Below are 26,319 nucleotides of genomic sequence, written 5' to 3'. Positions count from 1 at the left end.
CCAATAGCTTTAACTCGTGTAACTGCGAGACCTATTGCATTGCAAATGCTTGTTCTGCATTGCTGTAGTAAATGACTCAACATTTTCCCCATAGGTTAAAAGCGGAAGGAGGGAATAGTTGTTGACGCAGGTGCCTTCATATTTTGTAATGTTTACCTGTGTGTGTGTGTGCTAAAACGATGCCATCCACTGCTGAAGGTGAGTATCTTGTGATGTTGACAAGCTCTCCATTTTGCTTGTGTTCCGACTCTTTGGTGTGTGCTCTTCGTGGCTAGCAAAACCCGTGTGTTTTTTTGTTTTGCTTTCTGGGGTAGATTTTTCGTAAGTAAAAATTGCATTTTGAATATTTTCTGTGCATGTTTGCGGTTTTGAAACTGAATAACATTGGTGACATTTGTTTTTGGAGGGGAAAGAAGCGTGTTCAACATGCACTTGAACAACTTTGAGTTTACAGAGCCGTGACTGAAAAGCTTTTGATGAAAAACGTGTCCTCATTTAAAACAAAGGTCATTATCACAGTATGCCGGCAGGCGCCCCACGCTGCGGACCTATAATTAACTCAGCAGGTCTTCCGGAGAGGAGCACTCAACGCGCAAATGCTGTTCATGTGAAGCGCGTTCACAGACAGCAATCACAACACTCTGCGTGTGCCCCATCACAACACTCTGCGCGTGCCCCAGTCGCAGGCCCTCATGGTGAGGCGGTCTCTCACGCTGATGCCTTGGCCAAGAAGGTTGGGAAGTCCACGGCCAGAGGAGTGAGTGAGCAGCAAGGTATTATACACATTGTACATAGGAGTTTCTCATTGCGCTCAATGTGTGCTGTGTGTGACAAAAAGCGAGAGGATGAGTTCGAGGCCATGGAGTTGTTCTTCGTGATCTGAATCTCTCGATGTATCCCTGGACTTGTATAGTCCTGCGGTGTTGTCTCGTGCCTGAAATTCCCTTCCCTGTGCTCTGTCCTCCTAAAGGGAAGTTACACAAGTAGGTATGCCAAGCAGGAGTGTGTGTGTGTGTGTATAGCGCTGAAGCCATCTTGCAGTTTTTTCTGCATTGCTGTAGTAAATGACTCAACATTTTCCCCATAGGTTAAAAGCGGAAGGAGGGAATGGTTGTTGACGCAGGTGCCTTCATATTTTGTAATGTTTACCTGTGTGTGTGTGTGTGTGTGTGTGTGTGTGTGTGTGTGCTAAAACGATGCCATCCACTGCTGAAGGTGAAGATCTTGTGATGTTGACAAGCTCTCCATTTTGCTTGTGTTCCGACTCTTTGGTTTGTGCTCTTCGTGGTTAGCAAAACCCGTGTGTTTTTTTGTTTTGCTTTCTGGGGTAGATTTTTCGCAAGTAAAAATTGCATTTTGAATCGTTTCTGTGCATGTTTGCTGTTTTGAAACTGAATAACATTGGTGACATTTGTTTTTGGAGGGGAAAGAAGCGTGTTAAACATGCACTTGAACGACTTTGAGTTTACAGGGCCGTGTCTGAAAAGCTTTTGAGGAAAAACGTGTTCTCATTTAAAACAAAGGTCATTATCACAGCATGACGACAGGCGCCCCATGCTGCGGACCTATAATTAACTCAGCAGGTCTTCCGGGGAGGAGCGCTCAACGCGCGAATGCTGTTCATGCGAAGCGCGTTCACAGACAGCAATCACAAAACTCTGCGCGTGCCCCAGTCTGTCTCCCTTGAGAGGCATCTCGGCGACAATAGGTCTCGAGAGCGAGACCTAAAAATGCCTTTCCTATGGAACAGATGACCAAACTAATACTAGCCAGTAGTGATCACACTGGGTAATGAAAAGACAACAATGGATTCAGAACTCTGCCGCCAGACTACTCCTTCATGTAAAGCTACAAACCCGCATCTGCCATGCTTTGAGGGCCCTATACTGCTTACTGCTTACCACCTTCAAGCTGCTTTGTTTCACCCACAAAGCAATTCATGGAACAGGACCACTTTTCTTCAGGAGTAAAATCACCAAATACATACAACAAAGGAACCTCTGCTCCAGAATGGCACCTGGCCTCAAAATCCCAGTATGCAAGTAAGGAAACATGGGTGGTACATCGGTCTCTGTTCAAGCAGCCACACTATGGGACTCACTATCCCGAAACATAAGCTCCATGGATAACTATTTTATCTTAAGAAAACTACTCAACAGTTGGCTGTTTCCTACATGGCCGTCATACTCAAAACACAAATGTACAGCATATGCCTGTGTATGTAAAAATGCATAATTTGATTCTATGTATAATTAGATATGTGCATTTCTTTGTACAAATATATATACTATGGTTTAAAAAATAGACATTTATATAGGTCTGCTCAACAAATGTCTATATTACTTATGTTTAAATATATATTATTTGATGTTCAACATATACATATATACACACATATAAAACACATATACATATATATATATACACACATATATACACACATATATATACACATACACACACATATATATATATATATATATATACACATACACACATATATATATACAGATACACATACATATACACATATACATACACATATACATACATATATACACATATACATATATATACACATACATACACACATACATATATATATATATATATACACATATATATATACACATATACACACATATACAAATACATATATACACATATACAAATATATATATATATATACATACATATACATATATACACATATTATCTACTGGCGGTCGCCAGTAGATAGTTATAGTTAGGACCATGATTGCATAGGAAATCTGAAAATTCTATTTTGAATAACTTTGGCGCCGGTTGACGAATCCTCACGAAATTTTCAAAACTAATGGGGTGCTCCACTCAGCTCCTACCCTAAAAGTCTCGGGGTGATTCGTCAAGCGGGGGCCGAGAAAAAAGGGGGGTCCCAAAACGCGTTTTCCCCATGCATTTTCCCGTAGGACCTTTAGTCGAAGGTACAGCCCGAACGGCTGAACAGAATTACTTGAAATTTGGCAGAGAGGTAGTCCTCAGGTCAGGCATGTGCCTTTTGCAGGTATGGAGTCAATCTGTACAGTATTTCCTGAGAAAATTGCAGTTGTGCGTGTGCGTGCGTGTGCAGGAATTTATATAGCGCAAATCACCAAGCGGTCTCTAAGCGCTTGCTTAGGGAACCCGTCCTGGTATTCCCCTGTGAGATAACCCGGCAGGGCATCCGCAAGGTGAAAGCCAGGCATCCCGCCGCGAGGGGCCCATGTGGAGATTAAGCAAGCTATTGCCCAGAGTCGCAGAGTGTGAACCCATGCGTCGAGTATGCACTGGAGCGAGAATTATCGAGTCCATGGACATTTTACGGACTCAAGACCCAGCCGAGCCGGGAATTGAACCCTGGTCCCGGGCTGACCTCTGCTTCCAGGTCTGCCTCCTCTAACCAGTGAGCCACACTTCAGCACATACATATCTATAGCCGCGCACCGTGCGCGCACCCTAACGTGCGATTGGAGCGCCATAGACATTGTATTAGGCAATAAATAATGAAAACTATGACGCCCCATTGGTCAAGGATCCACCAACCATATGGCAGAACTGTTTAAAATGACTGTCGTTTTATTGACTGCTTTTCCGCACTGATGATGGCAAGAGCCAGAAACGCGTCCATTGAAGGACACTATACAGGCTCCACAATCCGTATTTACCGGAACATGGCATTTTGGGAATTGCAGTCCATGACACCAGACTGCAGCTGTAATCACTCAAGGCGGAGCCAGCTGACCTTCCGTCATGGGGAGGACCATAGACATTTAAGGGAGGAGATTGGAGCTACCTCGTCATACTGCGGCATCTGAGGAAGGCTTATTCAAGCTGAAATGTATCAAGCCATACAAGCTGTAAATAAAGGAACTCCCGTGATGCTCCCCGTTGTGTCTTCTAGCTTCTTTGAATGAGGGGCTGTTTTTGGATATTTTACGCGCTTGCCAGTGCGCGTTCAGAAGACCCGTTCTCAAGTGTCCTGCAATTTTCTGGCAACGTGGCAAGTTTCTTCCGAGGTATCGGACATTGCAGGACCGCCTCAGGTTCAGGCCAGGCAAACGGCCGCTGTGAGAAGCAGTCCGTGACTTCACGGAGAAGAGGGATCATTGAATCACCGCTTCACGGCCCAGCACGACACTGCATTTTGGGGCGGAACGTCGGGGACTAAAGGGAGTCCTGAATTTTAATCACGGGGTTTTCGCCATATCATTAAACCCCCACCCTTACTTGGTATTTCAGCGTCCATTGAAGGACACTATACAGGCTCCACAATCCGTATTTACCGGAACATGGCATTTTGGGAATTGCAGTCCATGACACCAGACTGCAGCTGTAATCACTCAAGGCGGAGCCAGCTGACCTTCCGTCATGGGGAGGACCATAGACATTTAAGGGAGGAGGTTGGAGCTACCTCGTCATACGGCGGCATCTGAGGAAGGCTTATTCAAGCTGAAATGTATCATGCCATACAAGCTGTAAATAAAGGAACTCCCGTGATGCTCCCCGTTGTGTCTTCTAGCTTCTTTGAATGAGGGGCTGTTTTTGGATATTTTACGCGCTTGCCAGTGCGCGGTCAGAAGACCCGTTCTCAAGTGTCCTGCAATTTTCTGGCAACGTGGCAAGTTTCTTCTGAGGTATCGGACATTGCAGGACCGCCTCAGGTTCAGGCCAGGCAAACGGCCGCTGTGAGAAGCAGTCCGTGACTTCACGGAGAAGAGGGATCATTGAATCACCGCTTCACGGCCCGGCACGACACTGCATTTTGGGGCGGAACGTCGGGGACTAAAGGGAGTCCTGAATTTTAATCACGGGGTTTTCGCCATATCATTAAACCCCCACCCTTACTTGGTATTTCAACGTCCATTGAAGGACACTATACAGGCTCCACAATCCGTATTTACCGGAACATGGCATTTTGGGAATTGCAGTCCATGACACCAGACTGCAGCTGTAATCACTCAAGGCGGAGCCAGCTGACCTTCCGTCATGGGGAGGACCATAGACATTTAAGGGAGGAGGTTGGAGCTACCTCGTCATACGGCGGCATCTGAGGAAGGCTTATTCAAGCTGAAATGTATCATGCCATACAAGCTGTAAATAAAGGAACTCCCGTGATGCCCCCCGTTGTGTCTTCTAGCTTCTTTGAATGAGGGGCTGTTTTTGGATATTTTACGCGCTTGCCAGTGCGCGTTCAGAAGACCCGTTCTCAAGTGTCCTGCAATTTTCTGGCAACGTGGCAAGTTTCTTCCGAGGTATCGGACATTGCAGGACCGCCTCAGGTTCAGGCCAGGCAAACGGCCGCTGTGAGAAGCAGACCGTGAGTTCACGGAGAAGAGGGATCATTGAATCACCGCTTCACGGCCCGGCACGACACTGCATTTTGGGGCGGAACGTCGGGGACTAAAGGGAGTCCTGAATTTTAATCACGGGTTTTCGCCATATCATTAAACCCCCACCCTCACTTGGTATTTCAGCGTCCATTGAAGGACACTATACAGGCTCCACAATCCGTATTTACCGGAACATGGCATTTTGGGAATTGCAGTCCATGACACCAGACTGCAGCTGTAATCACTCAAGGCAGAGCCAGCTGACCTTCCGTCATGGGGAGGACCATAGACATTTAAGGGAGGAGGTTGGAGCTACCTCGTCATACGGCGGCATCTGAGGAAGGCTTATTCAAGCTGAAATGTATCATGACATACAAGCTGTAAATAAAGGAACTCCTGTGATGCTCCCCGTTGTGTCTTCTAGCTTCTTTGAATGAGGGGCTGTTTTTGGATGGATATATATATATATAGATATATAGAGATATATATATATATATATATATATTCAATATCCGGCCCCGGATAGTGAATCAGACAATGAAAGCAGCAGAAGGATCACCCAAGATGGAATCAAACTGAATCTGGGGGAAGAATTGAACATTTTAAAACAAAGCAGGCGGGACACACGAAGACCACGCAACCAGGGACCAGCAACAAAACAAAATCAAAAAGGCGAAGGGAGCGACGCCAGGCAAGCCGAAAAAGGAGAATTCAGGAAGCGGGGACGAGGCAGGGGAAGGAGGCAGTAAAAGGTACTGGAAATGACAGCGCCATCCCCCCCACCAACGAGCATGATACTAACTCTATTATAAACCTGGCTAACATTAACCTTTCGGCAGCTGAAGCCCAAATTCTAACTCTGGGACTGTCCCACTGCCAGGAGTCAAACTTTCAGTACACTACTACTCGTGTGGATGTCTATCAATTCATACGGAAACTGAAATTACTCAAATTTCACCAGCTTAGAGCATTCACTGATCAATCAGAAAGGAATACCAATAATGGGGAACAAGATAACTATTCGGGATTGTTGGTGTCTGATGCGGAAACATACCGTGACATGCTGGAATTGGGTGAGGTAGCGCAAACCAATGGAGCCTGCATGTCCCCCTTGGAACCATGTGTTAGACCAACAACCCCGTTCAAAAACAAATCTAAATTTGTACCAATCATGGCAAGGGACGGGCTTGATGCATTTAATAAACGTGTGGTCAACCAAATTAAAAAACTTAACCACATAGTCAATAGCCCGGACAGGAAGTATACCAATAAAGAAAGGAAATATTACCAGCTGATTGCAAAATTACAAAAGGAAGACATTGTTGTCAGGAATTCAGACAAGGGGGGAAATATTGTTTTATGGTCTATGGAGGAATATCTCAAAGAGGCTTATACCCAACTCAATGATGAACAATGTTACAGGAAGAGCACTCCCGCCAAATACAAGAGCACACAGGAAGTGCTGGCCAAATATCTGCTGGCATGGAAAGGCCTGGGATTATTGAGTGGAGATGAGTATAAATTCCTCAAAAGAGAACATCCTACGATTCCATGTATATATTTCATACCTAAAGTACATAAAAACATGAATAAACCCCCTGGCAGACCAATCATTGCCGCTTGCGATGGACCACTGGAAAATCTATTTAAATATATAGACTACTTTCTGCAGCCATATATGAGGAACTTAAAATCATATATTCAGGATACGTGTGATTTTTTAAACAAAATTAACAATCTAGAATGGAGCACAGATTACCTGTTGATAACCTTAGATATGTGCTCACTATACACATGTATACGTAATAAGGATGGCTTGAGAGCAGTAGAGTATTTTCTCAGTAGCAGATCCATCGTGTATGCTCAACACACAAAAATGATTTTGGACATGTTATTATTTAGTCTTGACAACAACCTCTTCCTTTTTAATGGACAAATGTACCAACAAACGCAGGGTGTAGCCATGGGGGCCAGTTTTTCTCCCAGCTACGCCTGCATTTTTATGGGCTGGTGGGAGGAGCTGGTCCTCATGCGACAATATGAATACACCTATAACAACAATGTTATTTGTTGGTACAGATTTATTGATGATTTGTTTATTGTTTGGAGGGGAACTGAGAGGGAAGCTGTTGAATTCATTGATCAGATCAATAATAATGATATTAATTTAAAATTTACTCATACCATCAGTAAACAAACAGTGTCCTTTCTAGATGTGCAGATAACAGTAGAAAATAGCAGTTTAACCACTACATTATTTCGAAAGCCCACTGCAGGGAACACTATCCTCCATGCATCAAGTGCTCATCCTCCTCACTTAATTAAAAGCATTCCGTACGGGGAAATGCTACGTATTCGGAGAATATGCAGCAGTGAGGAGGAAATGAAAATCAAACAGCAGGAGAGCCGTACTAGGTTCCTAGCTAGAGGATATAATGCAGGAGTGGTTGACGCAGCCATCAGAAGGTCACGTTCCAAGGCAAGAGAGGAACTTTTAATTTACAAGGCCAATCGTCCTGAGCAAAGGGTCAATACTTCCGCCCAACCGGTTAGATTGATTCTGTCATACTCTAAACAGGAAAGGCAGATCAGAAATATTATTAGACGGAATTGGCATTTTATACAAGATGACCCGGTGATAGGAGGCAATATGCTTACTAATCCCTCCATCACTTATAGGAAAACAAAAAGTCTGGGTAACAAATTAACAAACAACAGTCAAGATGTGAGTCGCAAGGATATGTGGCTCACTGCTAGAAAGGGTTTTTTCAAGTGTTCTACTTGTAAGGCCTGCAAATTCGGTAACAATGCAAAAACATATACTACAGCATTCTCACCCAAGATCCGGGAGATCAAGCAACATCTTACGTGCAAAACGGAATTTGCAGTATATGTTTTGGAATGCAGTTGCCATCTGAAATATATAGGGAGTACAAGATTAGCTGCACACAAGAGAATATTGCAGCACATACGAGCGATCATTAACAAAGATCAAAACTATCCAGTCGCAAGACACTTCCAAACCTTTCATGACAGTGATCCCAATCATTTAAAATATTTTGTCATAGAGGCTATCCCGGTCACCAAAAGGGGAGGGGACAGAGAAGCGAAGCTTAGGCGGCTAGAAACTCACTATATATTAGAATTTGACTGTAAGCACCCAAGAGGATTAAATGCAACCGAAGACCTCTACACTTATTTGTAATCTCCTACTGTACTAGAAAAATGGATTGTACCTGAAATAAGGAATTTGTGAATTATTTGCTATGTACGTTTGGCCCTGTTTATTTATAGGATATCTTATTGCTCTTATCCCAATATTTATTGTATTTTAAACTTTTTAGACTTACATTTTAGACATATGGTTTTAATATTTTATGTCTACTGTTTGTTCTGATGGTTTATAGATCAAGGTTATCAAATGATACAGCAAAAATACCAGCCCAATCATCCTGACTCCCCTATTAGCATCTCTATTGGCATGTATGTAAAAATATCAATTCCTCTTGTTTTAGATTTTTATTGGCTCATTTGAACCAATTAGCACTTTCTGCACTTTTTTCGATTATTGAGTGCCTCTTGTTTGCATTAATGAATTTACAATTTGTAAATATGGGAATTTAATGCAATGATTATTTATCAATGCACCTCTTTATTGTATTCAATATAGACGCCCTTAATACAGACAATTGTCTTCAAATTGCAACCGAGGTGGTACTCAAGAAGTGGTTTATATAGATAAATGGCAAGTAGATTCCAATTATTCACTTAATAATTCTTTTTCACAATCACGCATGTAAGCAGGAATAGAACGACTGAAAATATTTCCACGAAGGTTACTTACTTATCTGTATTTAAACAGTTATTTGTAAACACCACAATGATTGAGAATAGTCCTATGAGGGTTATTTACCGCTTTGTATTTAAACAGTTAAAGAGTTAAATTATGAATACCATCAATGTTTTTAATTGTTATAATTGCCTTCATGGGTATGTATGAAACGTACTAAGGAGGTATTTTACCAATATTGTTTTTTTATTGTATTCTCACAAATAAGTCTACAGTACATGAACTACATATGTGGATCCTCATTAATAGGATACAAGTTCAGTCTCTCTTCATTGTCTATCAACTTCTACATGTGTGATAGTTTGGTTTTGGAAGCACTAGCACTTTAAATAATGAGAAAAAATCTCTGAACATTGTCATGTGATCAAGGCCGCTTTTGACGGCTGAAACGCGTAATGGCAGACAAGGAGAAATAAAAAATCTTTGAATCACACAACGAGGTCCACGTTCGTTCTTGTTTTTCTTGGAAGAAACGTGTGAGCGAAGCAAGTGTATATATATATATATATGTGTATATATATTATATATATATATATCTTCTCTCTTTCTCTCACCGAAAAAGATTGACGACGCTTTGTTTTGGCCAATTGATTTATTGGAACAGCTTGGAAGGACGCGTTTCGCCTGCCCAGCAGGCTTGTTCACCAATAGTTTTACTCTTTTTGAATCGGCCATTTTAAACCACAGTGCATTTGAAAATAATCACGTGATAAAACTACAAACATAGTGTATTGAACAACAGACTAGTAGTTCATTATTTTCGAACATTTCTCAATTCGATTAATTGTCTAAACAGGTTAATGCCAATAATCTATGCTTGAAAGGGGTATTTATGATTGCATCATTGTAAAGATTAACAATAATCAAAAAATATTATTTTAGAACCATTTGTTATGGTTCATTTTTTTGTTTCAATAAAACTTTATGCTTCTGATTAAATGACACGCATTTCTATCACAATAGATAACACGAAGGAAATATCGTTTTCTACCCAAGTGGGTGCACATTATATGAGAACAAATCAAGGCTTTTGACCCTCATGGATACTTAATTCTACTAGCATAGTCACAATGCTAGTAGAATTAAGTATCCATGAGGGTCAAAAGCCTTGATTTGTCAGAGAAGAATCTGCGGTTAGAAAGAGTCTAACAGAAACAGCGTTATCGAAGATAAGTAACTTTTTGTTCTGATACAGACTTCTAGCTAAAGATTCGTCACAGTTAGAATAGATACCCAAAAAATACCTGTTTGGAGGTAGAGCTGTAAATGGACTCAAACAAGAAAGTCCTCCAGGACCCAGAGGGCAAAATGCACCTGTCGGCAAACCGGACTATCCAGACAAATCTGCTTTGTGAGCGTATGAAGGGACGCTCACGTAGCTGCCTGGCAAATATCTAGGACAGATGGGTAGAATGAGACGCAGTGCTCCCAGAGGCTGCTTTTTACCCAAAAAGTAGCAGATCTTAATGCAGAGCGAGCCAGTGGGAGTTCTTCTGCATGGCCTTTACTTTTTTCTCACCAGAGAACCCCACAAACAGCTGACCGTTCACCCAGTGGCCAAGGGTACAATCTATATAAAAGCTCAGCACGCTTCTGGTTTCCATGAAATGGAGACTCTCCTCCTCAGAGTGTGAGGGGCAGCATAGAACAGCAGCATGGAAAGCCAGCAAGATGATGTTTTGACCGAGGTGGAACAGCATCACAAGTTTAGATAAACAAGAGGCCCATGTCTACAAAACCAGTAAGTCCATCACTAAGGTGGTGTACAGCAGGTTGAAACAAAGAGTTTGAAGCTCACTCACATGATGAACCTATGTTATGGTGATGAGGAACAGTGGCTTCAGAGTGAAGAGCCGCAAGGAACAGCTATGAAATGGTTCAAATGGACTACACATCAGAAATAGGAGGACCTCGTTAAGGCCCAACTGCGGCATGACAAATGGGAACCTTTCAAAAAGCACATAACTACTGGAGAATTAAACAAAAAGGGACAACTAGAAAAAAGACCGAAATGTACCCATTAACTGTGCCCAGAGCAAGGCCTCGCTGGTCTAGGGACAAGGTCAGATAACTCTGTCTTGAAGGTTTCGATCTGCCGAATACTGAACCAAGTCACACATTTTTCTTAACTACAAGAGTATAAAACTTTTGTTGAGGGACGCCTGGGTTCCAATATGACATCAACCAACTCCGGTGGCATGTCTAAGGTAGTCAGCTGTTGCCACTCAATCTTGTAAAAAAGTATGAAGGTGGAGATTGCGAAGGCCCAGACGCTGAACCGTGCCCTGATGTTATGACAGCAGATGCTTTCTGAGTGGCAGCCTGACAGGAGGAAAGGTGCTCATGCCCAGTGCCCGGTCCAGGGCCACTAGTATAACCTGGTGACTGAGGGCAGGAGTGATATTGGTCGTAGGGCATACAGGAGTCTCTGAGCGAGAGAAACTTTGAAATTCCAACACGCAGAAGTGCTGACGCTGCACGTTTTCACGATGAACAGATCGAGCCGAGGTTTTTGCCATTAGCAAAAGACACCTTGCAACACCTATGGGTTTAATTGCCACGCATGATCAGCTATGTGTTGACAGTTAAGCTGGTACCCGGTATTCAATAATCCAGCCATGTGGTTCACCACCAGGAAGATTCCTTGTTGGTCCACCCATTTCCAAAGGCACAGGGCCTCCTGTCACAGGGTCCACGACACCAGCCCACCTAGTTTATTGCAGTACCACAAGGCAGTGGTCTTACACTTGAGCACCTATACTAGCACCCCCTTGATGGATGGAAGGAAGGATTTCAACGCCAAGCAAATGGCCCTTAGCTCAGGAATGTTGATTTGGAGCTTGGACTCTGCCGGAGACCACAGGCCTCTGATCGCCTCCTCTGCCAGATAGCCACCCCAACCCAGAAGTGATGCATAGGTGAACACTGTCAGCTCTGGGTGGGGAAGAGAGAGGGTCTGCCTCTGATATAATTGCTGGCCAGTAACCACCACTGCAGTGCTTTTGCTGTGTTAAAAAATCTGAAAGTGGTTAGAAAGCTGTCCTTGCTGTTGGGTCCACAGGGTCGGATGGAGGAGACCATCAGTCCTAGCAGCCCCAGAGTCAACCTCACTGAAATCTAGGACAGAGGCTGAAAGATCAGAATCATAGCCAAAATGCCCTGAACTCTTTCCGAGGGGAAGGCACAAAACAAAACTCTGCCCAGAATAGCTGTGATGAAGGGAAGAAGGGGCCATGTGTGACTTTAGCACATTGATAATGAACCCCAAAGATGACAGGCTGTTTGCCATAGTCTGGAGATAGTGGACAATGGCCTGGGGCAACCCCAGGCTCAAAAGCAAGTTGTCAATGTAGAGAGAAGACTGGGATCCCTGACCTCTGAAGATGCGCTGCTACCACAATACCCACAAGGTAGTAGAGAGGCCTACTAGGAACCACAGGCAGCGCAGATGGGCTGGCACGACAGGTATATGGAAATAGGCGTCTTACAGGTCCAAAGCGACTAGCAATCCTCTCCAGAGCCAAGGACTGGGCCAGTGTGAGTGTTTTGAATTTTTTTTTCCTCCAGAGGAATGGCGGTGGTCTAAAATTGGACCAAGACCTTTGTCCGTCAAGGGCAACAGAAAGTACCACGAATGCCCCTCTGGCCAAAAAGACATGCACTTCCTGTGGCAAAAAAGAGAGGGGGTCTTCTGTCAGTCACTGGGGGAGGGTGGGTGTATTGTCGTGAGAGAGTAGCCCTGCTGAACAATCTGCAGGACCCACCTGTCTGATATTATGGCATGCAAACCCAGAATCCTGCATCCCACCAGGTTACTATGATTCACTAAAGGCACACTAAAAGAGGTTTTGCAGGTTTGGACCCTTCAAGTAGACTGGGTAGCTCACTGACTGTAGACCGCGAGGGTGGTGGGCACCACGTCCTCAACAGCTAAACTGCTGGGTGCCTTGTTAAGGGTTGATTTGGCTGGCAATATGGAGTACCTCTGCCAAAGCTGTGAAAGGAGGAGGAAGGCTAATGGAGTTGGTGAGGTGAGGCAGATAAGCACAGAGAACGTGCCATGGCCCTGCTCGCCTGGACCCATTCAATAGCGGAGTCTGCCTTATCCCAAAACAGGAGATTGTCATTGAACGTCATGTCCATGAAGGATGACAGGATATCCCCCGGAAAGCCAGCGGACCGCAGTCAAGCATGGCAGCGAATGGAAACACTGGTGCCAATGGCCTGCCTGGTGGATTTGGTGGTGTCCAAACCACAACGAATCATTAACTTGGCCGCATCATGACCATACTGTATGGCATTGGAGCGGATAGGTTGGAGATCTTCAGGGACACCTGGGGGGTACGTGAGCCACTGAATTCTAAAGGGTATAGGAATAGCACCCGAGTAGCCACTTGGCATTTACTAACTGAAGCGCCAGGCTGGTGGTGGACTCTTCTTGAATGTCTCCCCCCGTTTTGACTCCCAATAGGGGAAAGTAGTCAAAAATGTCTTGGGATTAGTCCATTAGAAGACAGATTATTGTTGGGCCCAATCCCAGAGAAGGCATTGTCCTGTACATATAAAAAAATTATAAACAACTCACTAGATTTATTAACCAAGGTGCGAGGGTCGTGGGAGTCCGATTTAGGATTATTAGAGGATGATGATTGGGTGGAGGCATTGCAGAGTCCCAGGGAAGTGGCAATCCGGGCACGTTTTAGATTGGTCCAGCTGCGGATCCTGCATAGGTCCTACTGCACCAGTACACTTATGTTTAAACTAGGGCGCATCTCCACTGAGGAGTGTCAGAGGGGGTGTACGCAGAAGGGAAAGTTTTACCATATCCTATGGGACAGCCCGATTATACAGAAATACTTGCGGAAGGTGGTCCTGATTATGTCAGAAGTGTAGGAGCAGGAAGTCCCTCTGGACGCCAGATGGCTTATATTGTGTGTCAGGGGAGCTGAATTGGCCCAAATATCAACGAATCTGGCTACAGGTGGAGGCAATGGTTGCAAAGAGGAATACTGCAGGGACATGGGGGCAATTCCACCGCCTGAAGTCTCCCAGTGGAAAATGGACTTGGACTGGTGCCGTGCGGCAGAGAAGACAATTTATGACAGCAGGGGATGCCCCAAGAAATGGGAGAAAATTTGGCAGCAATGTGAAGATTACAGGGGATTCCGGGGGTTTTTTGACTAGTTTGGCGGGGAGGCACAGGGACTGAGGGAGTTGAATGGGGGCCTCCAATGGGACTATCAATTCAATAATATGTCTTTATTTATTTATTTACTCATTTTTACGGTGCAACGAATCATCCCCAGGGGGATCTCTCGGCACCCGATTTGCATTGTAGTAGGTGTATCCCATTGAACGTGAAGGTCATTCAAAGATAGTTTGTGATCATGTTTATGAATGCTGACTATTGTTTTAATAAAAAGAAGTTTAAAAAACAAAAATGTCTTGGGATTAGTTTTGCCCACAGATGTTAGCACCACCAAGCTTTCATGTAAGGGATGCTGAGAAGGAAATACAGGATCGTCCGCAGCAGGTAGGTGGAGGTGTGCAATTTGGCAGTGGACCATCAGAGTACTGTTATCAAGGTTTCGCCTATGCCCCCAGCAAGGTATAATTAAGAGCTCCAAAAAAGGTAAAAGGGGAATCAGTAGATGTTTACCCTGGCTGAAGATCTTCTGTAAGAACACTGGTCCTGACTTTCAAGGTGGCGAGCTTGAGGTCATGGATTTCAGCCGCCCCTTAAGCATTATCATGGCATAGAAAGCACTCTCCACAGTAGCTGGACCAGTGGGTGAGAGGACCAATGACTCAAGGGATGTATCAAAGCCATAAACCTCCTGCAGGTCATCATGGAAATTCTTCTTGTGATACGGTTGGCCAATCTGATCACACACATCATAGTCATGCCTGGAGAACAGAGTAGGGTGTGCATTTGTCGCTGTGGAGGCAGACCAAGAGGAGCTGTGGAGCATTACTAGCTGGCAGGGGCCACCTCGGTTGAAGTAGGACTGGCACCAATTCGACATTGAAGAGGTGACAACTGGGGCTTCATCTATCAGCACTGAGCCACCACTGGCATTGAGGAGCCTGGATCTGGCGTCAACCTTGGCACTGGAGGCAACCTTATTATGGGCTCGGAGGGTACAGCTGGCGCCAAGGGCGTACTCACTGGCGATAATTAAGTTTAAGAACCTTATGGCTTTGTGGGGTCCTGGAGGAAGTATAGAAAGAGTCAGAGCATGGCCTTGCAGAATGCAGTTCTGGAGTGGTAGACAGCTCAGGTTGTGCTAAAACAAGTTACAGGATCCTGCAACTAAAGCTTGCTCACATGCGACTATGTCTATTTGTAAACAGTAATGCTTGGTAAACAAGTGTGGTGTTCATTAAGTAGCAATTTTTCATATATATAAGATAGGAATATTACAAATTCAGGCTAATGTGGCTTTCTTTTACAGTGCAGAATGTGCTATTAGGTATTGGTAGAGTGCGCTTAGCCTTATCGCAACATTTTCGAATACATTACACTATCCATCTGTTGTCAATTCTAGCTTTGGAAATAGCAGATCCATATGGGGTTTGAGAAAATCTAAAACATTTTACCAGAAAGGTTTCAATATAATACATGAGGGCTCTTCTGACATCCAGGTGTGAAGTGTACTTTTAACTATGTACTCTGGCTGTGGAAAAAAGACAGGCTGCTCAATAGTCTGACTGTTGCGAAAGCATGAGTCAACCTTATTTAGTAATTTGGGTTGGTCGAAGAAACACCCTATGTCTTTGAACATGAATGTATGGTGCTTGCAGTTTACCAATAAGTCTGAGAGAAGTGACTGCTACGAGGAATGCCATCTTCTAAGACAAATATTTTAACCCACACAAACAAAGACCCACACCAGGGGCCCATTAGGCGTCGACTTAAGCTTCCCCATGACCTCCCAATGGTACCGGTCATACCTAGAGAAGCTCACAGAATTTGCAGTCTTCCTCAAAGGGAAGGCGCAGTTTCTTTGTCCGTGAGCCAGAGGCTTACTGAGGATATTGCCAACGTCCACGTGGATGAACAGTTTTTTCTTCCCCTCATCCAGGTCCATCAGTGAGTCTCTGAAATGAAGAGCCCTTCGAGGTCTCTGACCTGGGTGTTGGGGTCGCTTCGGTATCGAACTGAAAGCACAGATGTGCCAAAATCGAACCGGCCTCCAAAAGAATAATTAGTTAATTCCTTAACCCAAGGGGGAAGCCCAATTGCACAGTGTAAGTTTCGTCTTTGGTCCCGAACCTGGTGACTAATGAGTTGGTATTTGAGAAACTACTTTGTCCTCTGTGCAGAGGGCTTCAAGAGGCAGGCCTTTACCTGTTCTTGCTCCTGTCCGATGGGTAGGTGAAAAAGACTAGCCTCTCTTCCTCTACAGCCCTGTGGATATCTTCGGCTTTCAAGGTGTCAGGTGTCATTTATAGCTCTACATGCTGCTTCCTGTAGTGCACCTATCTTCTTTACCTCCTATGACTGAGGGGTCCTTGGAGTAGTTAAGAAGAAAAAAGAAAAGGTCTTCGATAGCAAAAGGGCAGAAAAAGGAAGCTCCAGAACCTGAAATGGAACCCAACTTAAGTAGTTAGGTGTGGTTTAATGCTTCGACTTTAGAGCAGCATCCTGAATGTCCGAGGCCAATGGCAGAAGAAAACAATCTAAGGTGGATCATTCTGCTGATGTATTCTGGTACAAAGGAAGAGTCACAACAGGTCTTGTGACTCAATTTTAATGAAGAAAAACTTGCAAACATTCGGACCCAGCAATAGATGGCAGGTGTATGTAGAGCCTGTGTATCTACAGCTGTACATGCAATGCATAGAAAACGTTGACGCAACTGTCTGAGGTAGAGATGAACTAGTCAATGGTCTAACATATACAACATCGAAACAACCTAATGCATAAATCTAGGATTTGTTATACGTACAATGTGATTTTTGACGACTTGAATTAAGGGTTCACTTGAACCTGCAATTCACTGACCCTGCAAAGGTAACTGATTGTAATGAGGAAGGCCATCTTCCAAGAAAGGTAGTGCATAGGATAAGAGTTTAACAACCTAAAAGGTGGGCCCATAAGCAGAGTTAAATCAATAATGAATTCCCATAACGAGTCTGCTGGAGCCCTTGGCAATATTACCGTTTTAAGGCCTTACATTAAAGTTCTTTTACTGTTTTTTTAACAGACTGGTGTCTTCCATTTTGCATGTAAACTGCAAAAGCAGCTAAATGTAGCCTAAATGAAGAGGAAGCTAATCCTGCTTTTGGTAGGTGTGAAAGACAGCAGACATTGTCTTGCATCAATGCTTTTTAAGGCTTTATGCTGAGAACAGTGCAGCAGCCTTAACAAATCTTCCATTCAGCCATGTAAGAGGCTCCAGCTGTAGGCATGAAGGCCTCTAAGAATTGTCATGTGCTCCTCAGGGAGGTGTAGATATCCATACTTTAAGACTATTGAGTTTGTTCACAAATATACCAAAACTACAAGATTCAGCACCTTAGGACTTAGGATGTTGGAGCCGACCCTTGTGTTGCGTTCGTAGGTCTGGGTGTAGAGGCAGTTTTTTGTGTGGATATACTGATCTCTAGGAATGTTTAGTAACACGGCTATCTTGCCCAGGTGGGGGTTTACAGGATGAGTCTCTGATGAATTAATCCGCAGTATATTGTCCACAGACTGAGGGAGTTGGTACCTGGAGGTGAAAGTTGGGCATTCTGAGTTCACTTACATCATGAACAGGTCAACTTTCAGGGTGTCCCATCAGACAAAGTTTTTGTTGAGCAGGTTTGTAATGTTGCTGTCCTCTCCAACAATGTTTCTTCCTGGATAAGGACTTGATTGATAAAGGCACCATGCCAGTATGGGTTATCTCTGACAACTGAGGTGAGTGTTTAAACGGGGACTACCACCTCACCTTTACTAGTTTGTAGCCATAAATCAACATGAGTTACAATATTGTTTGCGCATCAACTCTAGGTAGAGCTAATATTTCCTTGTAAATAAATCAATTCTTGATAGAGATGCAATTTAATAATTAATTTCAAGACATTTAATTGTTGCTTGTTCCAATATATCAATTAACATAACATAGAACGTTGTAAATAATCACAATTGCTTCAAGTATACAAATTGATTTTTTTACTCAATATATTTGAAAACAATAGCCGCGAAATTAACAGTGCCCTTGTTGTGACCTTCTTTGCCTAATTACAGATTTACCAAATCGAGTTTTATATTACTGACAATATCAATACAGATGAAGCGATCTTGGTGCAATTAGGTTTTCCTGCACACGTCTTTCGCCCCATGAAGATGAAAACAAAGAGTTCCTGTTTGAAAAAATGTCACTTAAAAATAAAGGATCAAAATCAGCTACTTTCTCTGACAAAAAAGAGCGCTATATTCAGAGTTTGCAGAGAGAGTGCACCCAAGATGAATAAGACTTATCAGTCCACAGTGCACGTTAACAATATGCAGTTTTGTTCTGCATATCTTTGACACATGTAGTTAAGACCGGAATTCTTCTGGGTTACCGATATTAATCAGTAGGATGACCAAGTTGTTTTGATCCTTGTCAGTAAACTCTTACCTGGCAGGACCAACCTGATGCCTGTCCTACCAGCGATGCTCTGGGGAACAATAGATTTCACAGTGCGCCTTCCTTGGGTACCAGCACCTCAGTTTTTCAAAGATTTATCTGTATTGCTTTTTCATCTACTCTCATCACAACATAAGAGAGGACAGGTGACAAGGCTTGGAAAATGGGCATTAAAAAAGATAATGTAGATATAATAACAGGCAATGGATGCACAGCCAGAACTAAAGTCTGCTTTCAGGTTGCTTGGGTCTACCTCATTGTGCACAGATAATGCAACATCATCCTATGAAACAGAAATTACATGCAGCACTCATGCAAGGGATGTCAGTCTTTTAGGTAGCCTTTCAGCTGCCTTCTGTGAGCACTGCTACTTGAGTGGTGGCAGGGTAGGCACATTAAGGAGGGAAACCTTAATTTTACCTGCAGAATGCCAAGGACGACCTTAGTCACAGGTTTTGCAGGACTTCATAATTTCCATTATTAACTGAGGTCTGAATCCTTAAAGAGCATTAACAGCAAACCTTTGATCAAGTTTGTGGAGGCACAGAGTTCAGTCCAGTGGCCACTGAGATGGACCACATCTACTAACAAGAAAGGGCCAACGAGGAGGAGTCAGGCTCTCTTCCAGGTTAGCTTCGAGAATAACGTTTCTATTCTGCTTCTTCAAACAGATGTTACTCTTATTGGCAGAGCGAAAAGCTAAATGATACAAACTCATCTTTCTATAACTACATCCAACATGAATGGCATCTATCAACCTGAGTCCCTTAAATTAAATAAGGAACAAATAACTCAAACACGTGAGGAAAACAATAGACTCCTACCTTCACAAAATAATTTCAGAAACATTCTTCAAAACAAGCATTTGCATAGCCAATAGGGCTCACCCTTGGTACCTTAGGAGTATTTAGCCATCCAGCACATTATCGTGGGTGCTGCAACATGTACTGTTATTGTGATTTTGTCAGCAAAATGGACTGCACCTCCCCAGTCTATAGAACCAGGAAGCTGCACCAATTGTGGAATCCCCGCCCTCAAGTAAAGGAGGCTCGTGCTACACCAGTTTTTTTATTTTCACAACACATTTTATTGGCATTTAATACAGTACAAACCGTGAGCATCCGGTACAGTGGGACAGATTAACAAATATATTCATGTCATATGTGTCTACTGACCAGATTCTAGTGCATCGAATACCCCATTTTAGACTTAAACTTAACATTAAACGATATGCATCTAGCACCTCGAAGCCCGCCCTATCCCTCCCGCCATCCTCATTAAGTATGTATCATAGTCTGTCCCGTATCTGTAGATATGTGTTCATGCACCGAGAACCTCTTATCCAATGATTGATGGGGAATATTTTGTGCTTCTAGTGGCAGACCTCTATAGTCAGCCCATCTCTGCCAGATTTTTGTATGTTTCTGGGGGCATCCACGCTCTGCAAAAATTGAGATTTCCAACCCCATATTAAAGTCCATGCCTTGTTTTCAGGCACTAACGCGGGGCGGTGCTTCTGCATTCCACAATATGGCAATGTACTGCTTAGCCAAAATGAGCCCCAGAAACAGGTGCTGCTTGTATATATTCCCATCGATACCCTCTGTGCTGTGCAATAGTGTAAACTTTGGAGATCTAGGGAGGTCCCATCCCGGCACCCCATACCATAAGCGTTCCAATACCATGCAAGACCATGTGGTATAAAAGAAAGAGCCTTCATCCCGTTTGCAACAAAGACATTGAGGAGATGCGATTAGCCCGGTTTTTCATAACTTAAGCCGCGTGTAGTATATCCTATGAAGGTACTTAAGTGTATGAGTCTAAGACGTGTGGATATAGCTGTCCGCCTGGGTGACTGTAGTGCTTCAGTCAAGTCATCCTCATCTGTAGATCCTAGATTGGTCGCTCACTCTCATATATTTTTGTAATCTTATGATCTTCTAAGTCACCCATAAGTAATTTGCCTTTTAAAGGTTGAATTCAGGAACATCAAGGGAGGTCGCGAATATATGGCTTTACATGACATAGCTGTAGGTATTTATAAAATTGACTGCGGCGCAGCGCATCTTCATCATGCAGGTCTTGGAAGGATTTAAGGACCAGCCCTCGCACTATATCTTCAACCAATGAGATTCCCTATTTGGTCCCACTGCGCAAAGCCTTGTAGATCTGCCATCTGTGGAAGTAGTCGGTTGTGCCATAGTGGAGTTTCCTTGGTAATACACCCCCACCACCCCATCTGACAAAGGGATTGTCGCCAAACTACAAATACTACCCTAATTGTGGGCGGAAGTTTCATAGGGGTCGATCTATTGTACAAGTATGTATACTGGGATGGATCCCCCATTATCCATTGCTCCATTCTGTACATCGGGTCTAGCTCAGAGCCGTACCACCATTCATTCAGGATTTGTAGATGGGTGGAAGCGTGATAGGACTGGAGGTCTGCAGCAGCAATCCCACTGCAGTACGTAGATTGAAAGCAAGTGCGAAGCGCGACCCTGGCCGTCCAAACGCCCCAATCCCCCCCACCTGAGAAATTTGCCCAGAATCGCCTCAATTTGCCTGAACCATCGTTGCGGGATTGGGTAGTTGATACAGTAAACACGGAGGGATATTTTGAAGATAGCCAATCTTCCATACAGTGACAGTGGAAGACTGGACCATGCCTTAACTTCCGCCTTCACTCGCTCTGCAAGAGTACCGATATTTCGGTCCCAGGAGAGAGATTGCATTTCGGCTAGGAATACGAGGAGATATCTGAACCCGTCGCTAACTACTATAATTTCTTGGATCCAATGTCCCTGTCCCAGGGATCCCTGAATAGGCCATACTAGGGATTTTTGACTGTTTATGCGTCCCCCTCCCCCCCTCAGACACTGGCCGTCAAAGGCAAAAAGAATGGGAGAGAGGTGGCAGCCCTGCTGGGTGCCACGGCCTATCGGAAACCGCTGGGATGTAGTCCCCACGATCCTTATAGAAGCGGCGAGGTCTGTGTAGAGTAGTTGTATGAGGGCTATGAAATTAGCACCCATATTTAAGTATTTTAACATTGTGAACATATATTTCCAACTAGCCAAGTCGAATGCTTTGTTGGTATCGGCTAGGAGCAGTGCTGCCGGTCGATCCAGTTGGTCGACCGCAGCTATTGCGTTATGGGCCCGCCATATGTTATGTCTGGTTGCCCACTGCAGCATAAAGCCGGCTTGATCCAGATGGACCTGGTCGGACATGAGCGGTTTGAGTTGCTTCGCTAATATTTTAGCCAATACTTTTGCTTCTATATTTAAACGTGATATCGGCCTGTATGATGAACAACGTTCATGTGGGCGGCCGAGTTTATGGAAAACTACAATGTCAGCGTGCCTCCAATCTGGAGGTAGTTGTTTACCTTTCAGGGCTTGACACCCTATGGCCAAGTAGTGGGGTCCCACTAAAGAGATGAATGACTGAAAATACTCGCACGGGAACCTGTTGGGTGCTGGCACCTTATCGGGAGTGATATCTTACACAACTGTGTTTAACTTCTCTAGTGCAATGGAGGTTTACAAGTAATCGCAAGTAGACTGTGAGATAGCTCTTGGAGGGATATCTTTAATGAAGTCCTCTATTTGGAAACGGGTATTAAATTCTCGCTTAGTGTATAGGGTTTGATAGTATGTAGCGAAGCATTGTGCTATTTCAGTTGGATCTGTAAGAATGACGCCAGAGTGTGATTTAAACGCAGGGATCTGGATAGGTTTCAGAGAAAGCAGGCACAGCCTATTAAGGAGTTTACTAGACTTGTCTCCCCACTGGTAAATCCTACTTTGTGTAGAGAGCCACATAGCTTTGGTCTCATCCAACAATGCTGACCTGTAGTGATGTTGTAACAGAATCAACTGTCGATGGCGGCCAGCCCCATCTCTTTTCTGGCTACGTCTCTCCATTTCCAGTATTTGAGCTTTTAATTGGATTAGTTTTTGCTTTTGACAATGTTTTTCTGCGTCCCAATAACTTATATTAAAGCAGCGGATGGTGGGTTTATGCGCCTCCCATAGCGTCATAGCTGAGGAGGTCGATCCTTCATTAAGTGAGAAGTATTCAAAGACTGTCCTATGAAGGCATGTTTTGTATGTTGGGTTGTGAAGGTGCCATGAGGAGAGCCGCCAGCGAAAGGGGGACCTCTTAGGGCCAATCAACAATTTTGCTTATATAGGGGAATGATCCGACAGGCCGGGCAGAGAATATCAGCCTTGGATATACAGAGGGCATGTTCACAAGTGGTGAACAAGTGGTCTAGTCTCGAGAAGGAGTTCTGTACTGCTGAGAAGTTGGTATAACATGCAGTTATCTGGTGTTATGTTCTCCATACATCAGTCCATCCTAGCAGCTCCACCATGGGCCCCAATCTAGAGATCTTTGGCATGTCTAATGAGGTGGGATGTCGCCATCTACCTCGTTCTGGGAAAAATGTGTCGTTCCAGTCCCCTCCGATTAAAGCTAAACCCTCTGGTATAGACATCCACAAATCTACAATGCAGTCTACGAAAGTGGGTGAGAGGGGGGGGGTGCATATACACTACCCAGCACGATAAATTCAGACGTGATTTGCCCATATATGATCATTTATCTGCCTTGCGTGTCCGCCCATGTACGGATAGGTGTGAAGGGAACTTGCTGATTTATCAAAATGGCAGTGCCACGGGACCATCTTACAAACCCAGAGTCTAATGCACGCATGAAGCCATATCTGGTCAGACAGGGAGTTTTGGAACCCAGTAAGTGGGTTTCATGTAGGAGTAATATATCCGCTCCCAAGTGCTCTCCTTGTTTAAGCACTGCACCCCGCTTTATTTTATCTATTAAACCTCGGATATCCCCGCCGATCCTCTATATTCGTCGGCGGCGTTGGTGTCCCCCTGATTTCCTGAGAGCGTCTACAATGTACGCGTGGGCGGCCGCCTCGCACGCCGGGAGCACGCAATGCCTGTCGCGAGCCACCCCCGGTGGCCTTCCTGTGCACGCTTTGCCGGGCCGGCCCAGCCGAAGGACCCTCCCCTTCTGTTGTGGACAGGGGCAGCTTCCTCTCCGCCACGCGGGTCTCCCGGCCCCACTGGAACACACATCTCGTCGGGTGCGCACTGAGCCACGACCGCCAGTTACGCGTTCCTCCTCTGCAGGCCGCACCGCTTCTTCGCTGGATAACCGGGTAGGATGCGCTAAAACACGCTGTCTGAGTGGCATATGGGCAACAGCCGGTGATCTCCACTCGTCTGGCGTCTTTTGAATTTGTCACTGGACCGATGCCAGCAGTTTATTTGTCGGATTAACGTGGGGCTCTGGGAGCTGTGCTAGTTTGCGACCACCATTATAGGCGGCTTAACCACGTCCCTTATACCCGTTTTTAACTACTGCGCCCATTACTCAACGAGCTATGCAATAGTTGTCATAAAGGCTTATTTCAGTTAATCCTGATGAAAGACAATAGGGTCCAAATTAGGAAAATGCAAAAGACTGCAGAGAAGCTAGTTGTGATTAATCAGATGCAGACTTCGGTGTTGTACCCGCAAAAGTAATACTCCCACCCCACTCTCCTGCAGCAGAGCACTCAGACCAAATATTCCAATTGCAAATAAACCTAGCCAAAAACGTTTACTTAACCAACTAAAAGGTCCACCATAGTGCCCATTAACAGAGATGAACCTAAGGGCCAAAAGACCAATCACACTTGAATGTTTTCATGCCACCTGCAGCACGTGGAGAACTCTTTCCACTAGTAACCAGGTCTCAGTCAGAAGAGAAAAGGGATAGAGCTGCAGGCATTTGCTTAAACTCTGCAGTCTTGGAGTATTCACTACATGCCGAAAATCTCACATTAGAGTATAACGATTGCAGGGTGTCGTATCTTGAATGGTCTTTCGGTGGATGTGTAAAGAGGTGTTAAAACGTGAGACGACTATCCATGTTAAAATAAACTTTCAGGTTTTAAAACACTGCTTTATATTATTCGTGTTGTGAAATAAGATTTCTGCATATGCCAGCATCTGTGAACAGATAGACTTTGCCAACAAAAATGTTAATTTCTATATTGATTTGCAGGGAGGTTTAGCGGGTGAAAGCTAAAATTAAGCCCCAACCCTGCTTAAAAAGGGACCATAATCTCCAAATCAGGAATGCGCGCGATCATAAAATAGATTTTTTTTTTAGTTTACAGGTCTGTGGAAGACAGCCATATAAATCAGCGTTTGTGAACATGGTGGGAAGTCAGCACAAGATTATGTAGGTCAAGAAAGTGATATCACTGCTAATGACGGATGTGAGCGCCCGGTCACACAAGACACAACAATCTGCTGTGGGTGGAGGCGGGAAAGCCTCTTGAGCGGACTAATAAAAACGATGTACGTTAAAAGCTCTGCTGTGTATACACCCCTGCATGAGGAGAATAGCCCACCCTTAAGCAACACATCCATCGGTCTCACATGGCAGCACCTAACAATGAGGTCAGGGCATTTGGCCGGTATGCAGTGACATCACACTCTCAGCACTGAGCTGATGCTGGGAAGTCTGTTCCCATACCACAAAGAGCCGGTGCTTCGGAGAGGCATGTGTATGAACAAGAGCTGGCACTTCCTAGTTTACTCAAGAACTACAATGAATGTGCATGAAGTCCTTAGTATGCCGTGTTAATCAGAACACTCGAAGGTGCCTTGGTTACTTAAAAGTAAAATAAACATGGGTGAAACATATAGCGTGGCGTATTAATAGAATGCAGACGCTCTTAGATATTCTTACCTCACAAATGTCCTTATGTACGTTAATTGATCCCAAAGGGGCGTGAACCTTGATACTGTGCAGTCGTGAACGCGAACGGAAAACATAAATAAACAAGGGACTTTTGAAGCATGTGTGCCAGGGAAGAGACAAAGAGCTACTGTATTCATGGTGTGGGATCAATTAAGTGGAAAAAAAAGTGTGACAAAAAACGGAAAATACAATCCGTGTAAGGGGACATATAACACAAGTAGTTGCCACAAAGTTAAAAACACACCCAAAGGAGGGCCAAAGAGCCATGTCTTTCCAATAAGACCAAAGGAATTCAGAAAGGCACAAAAAGGAACAAAACAAAATTGGTGGGTGTGGCCTAAGCACCCTGACCAGGTATAGCATGCATCGCAGCAAGGCTCGACCTAAAAAAGGATGAGACAGATAGCCTTGGAGAAGGCTGCTGTGTTCAGGGAAAACAAATGCATGAATTCACAAGGCATAATGAAACATCTTTAAAATGCGGCTTTCGGTGGTCTATATTGCCTTCCCGTAGACACGCAATAATGGATTTCAAATCTGAAAATATCTCTCATACTTGTTAATAAAGAGAATGTCCATGCACATCTGGTAGATTGCAAAAATAGGCAAACATTTTATTTTCCTTAAACTTAAAAAAAATATATAAAAAAAGATTTGTTTCCAGGATTCAGCCTGGTGGCTGCAAATAAATGTAAATGTTAAGAATATGTTG

General features: G+C 44.1%; 1 protein-coding gene across 4 annotated transcripts in view; it reads right to left on the bottom strand.

The window, feature by feature from the left end:
* TAF15 (TATA-box binding protein associated factor 15) overlaps window positions 1-26,319 on the bottom strand; it is a 481,601-nt gene that overhangs the window by 332,847 nt on the left and 122,435 nt on the right. The window lies entirely within an intron of this gene.

This window comes from Triturus cristatus, chromosome 3_2 (assembly GCF_964204655.1).
Source record: "Triturus cristatus chromosome 3_2, aTriCri1.1, whole genome shotgun sequence".
Taxonomy (NCBI): Eukaryota; Metazoa; Chordata; class Amphibia; order Caudata; family Salamandridae; genus Triturus; species Triturus cristatus.
Note: the sequence above shows the minus strand (reverse complement) of the source record. Positions and strands in the feature narration are given on the sequence as shown.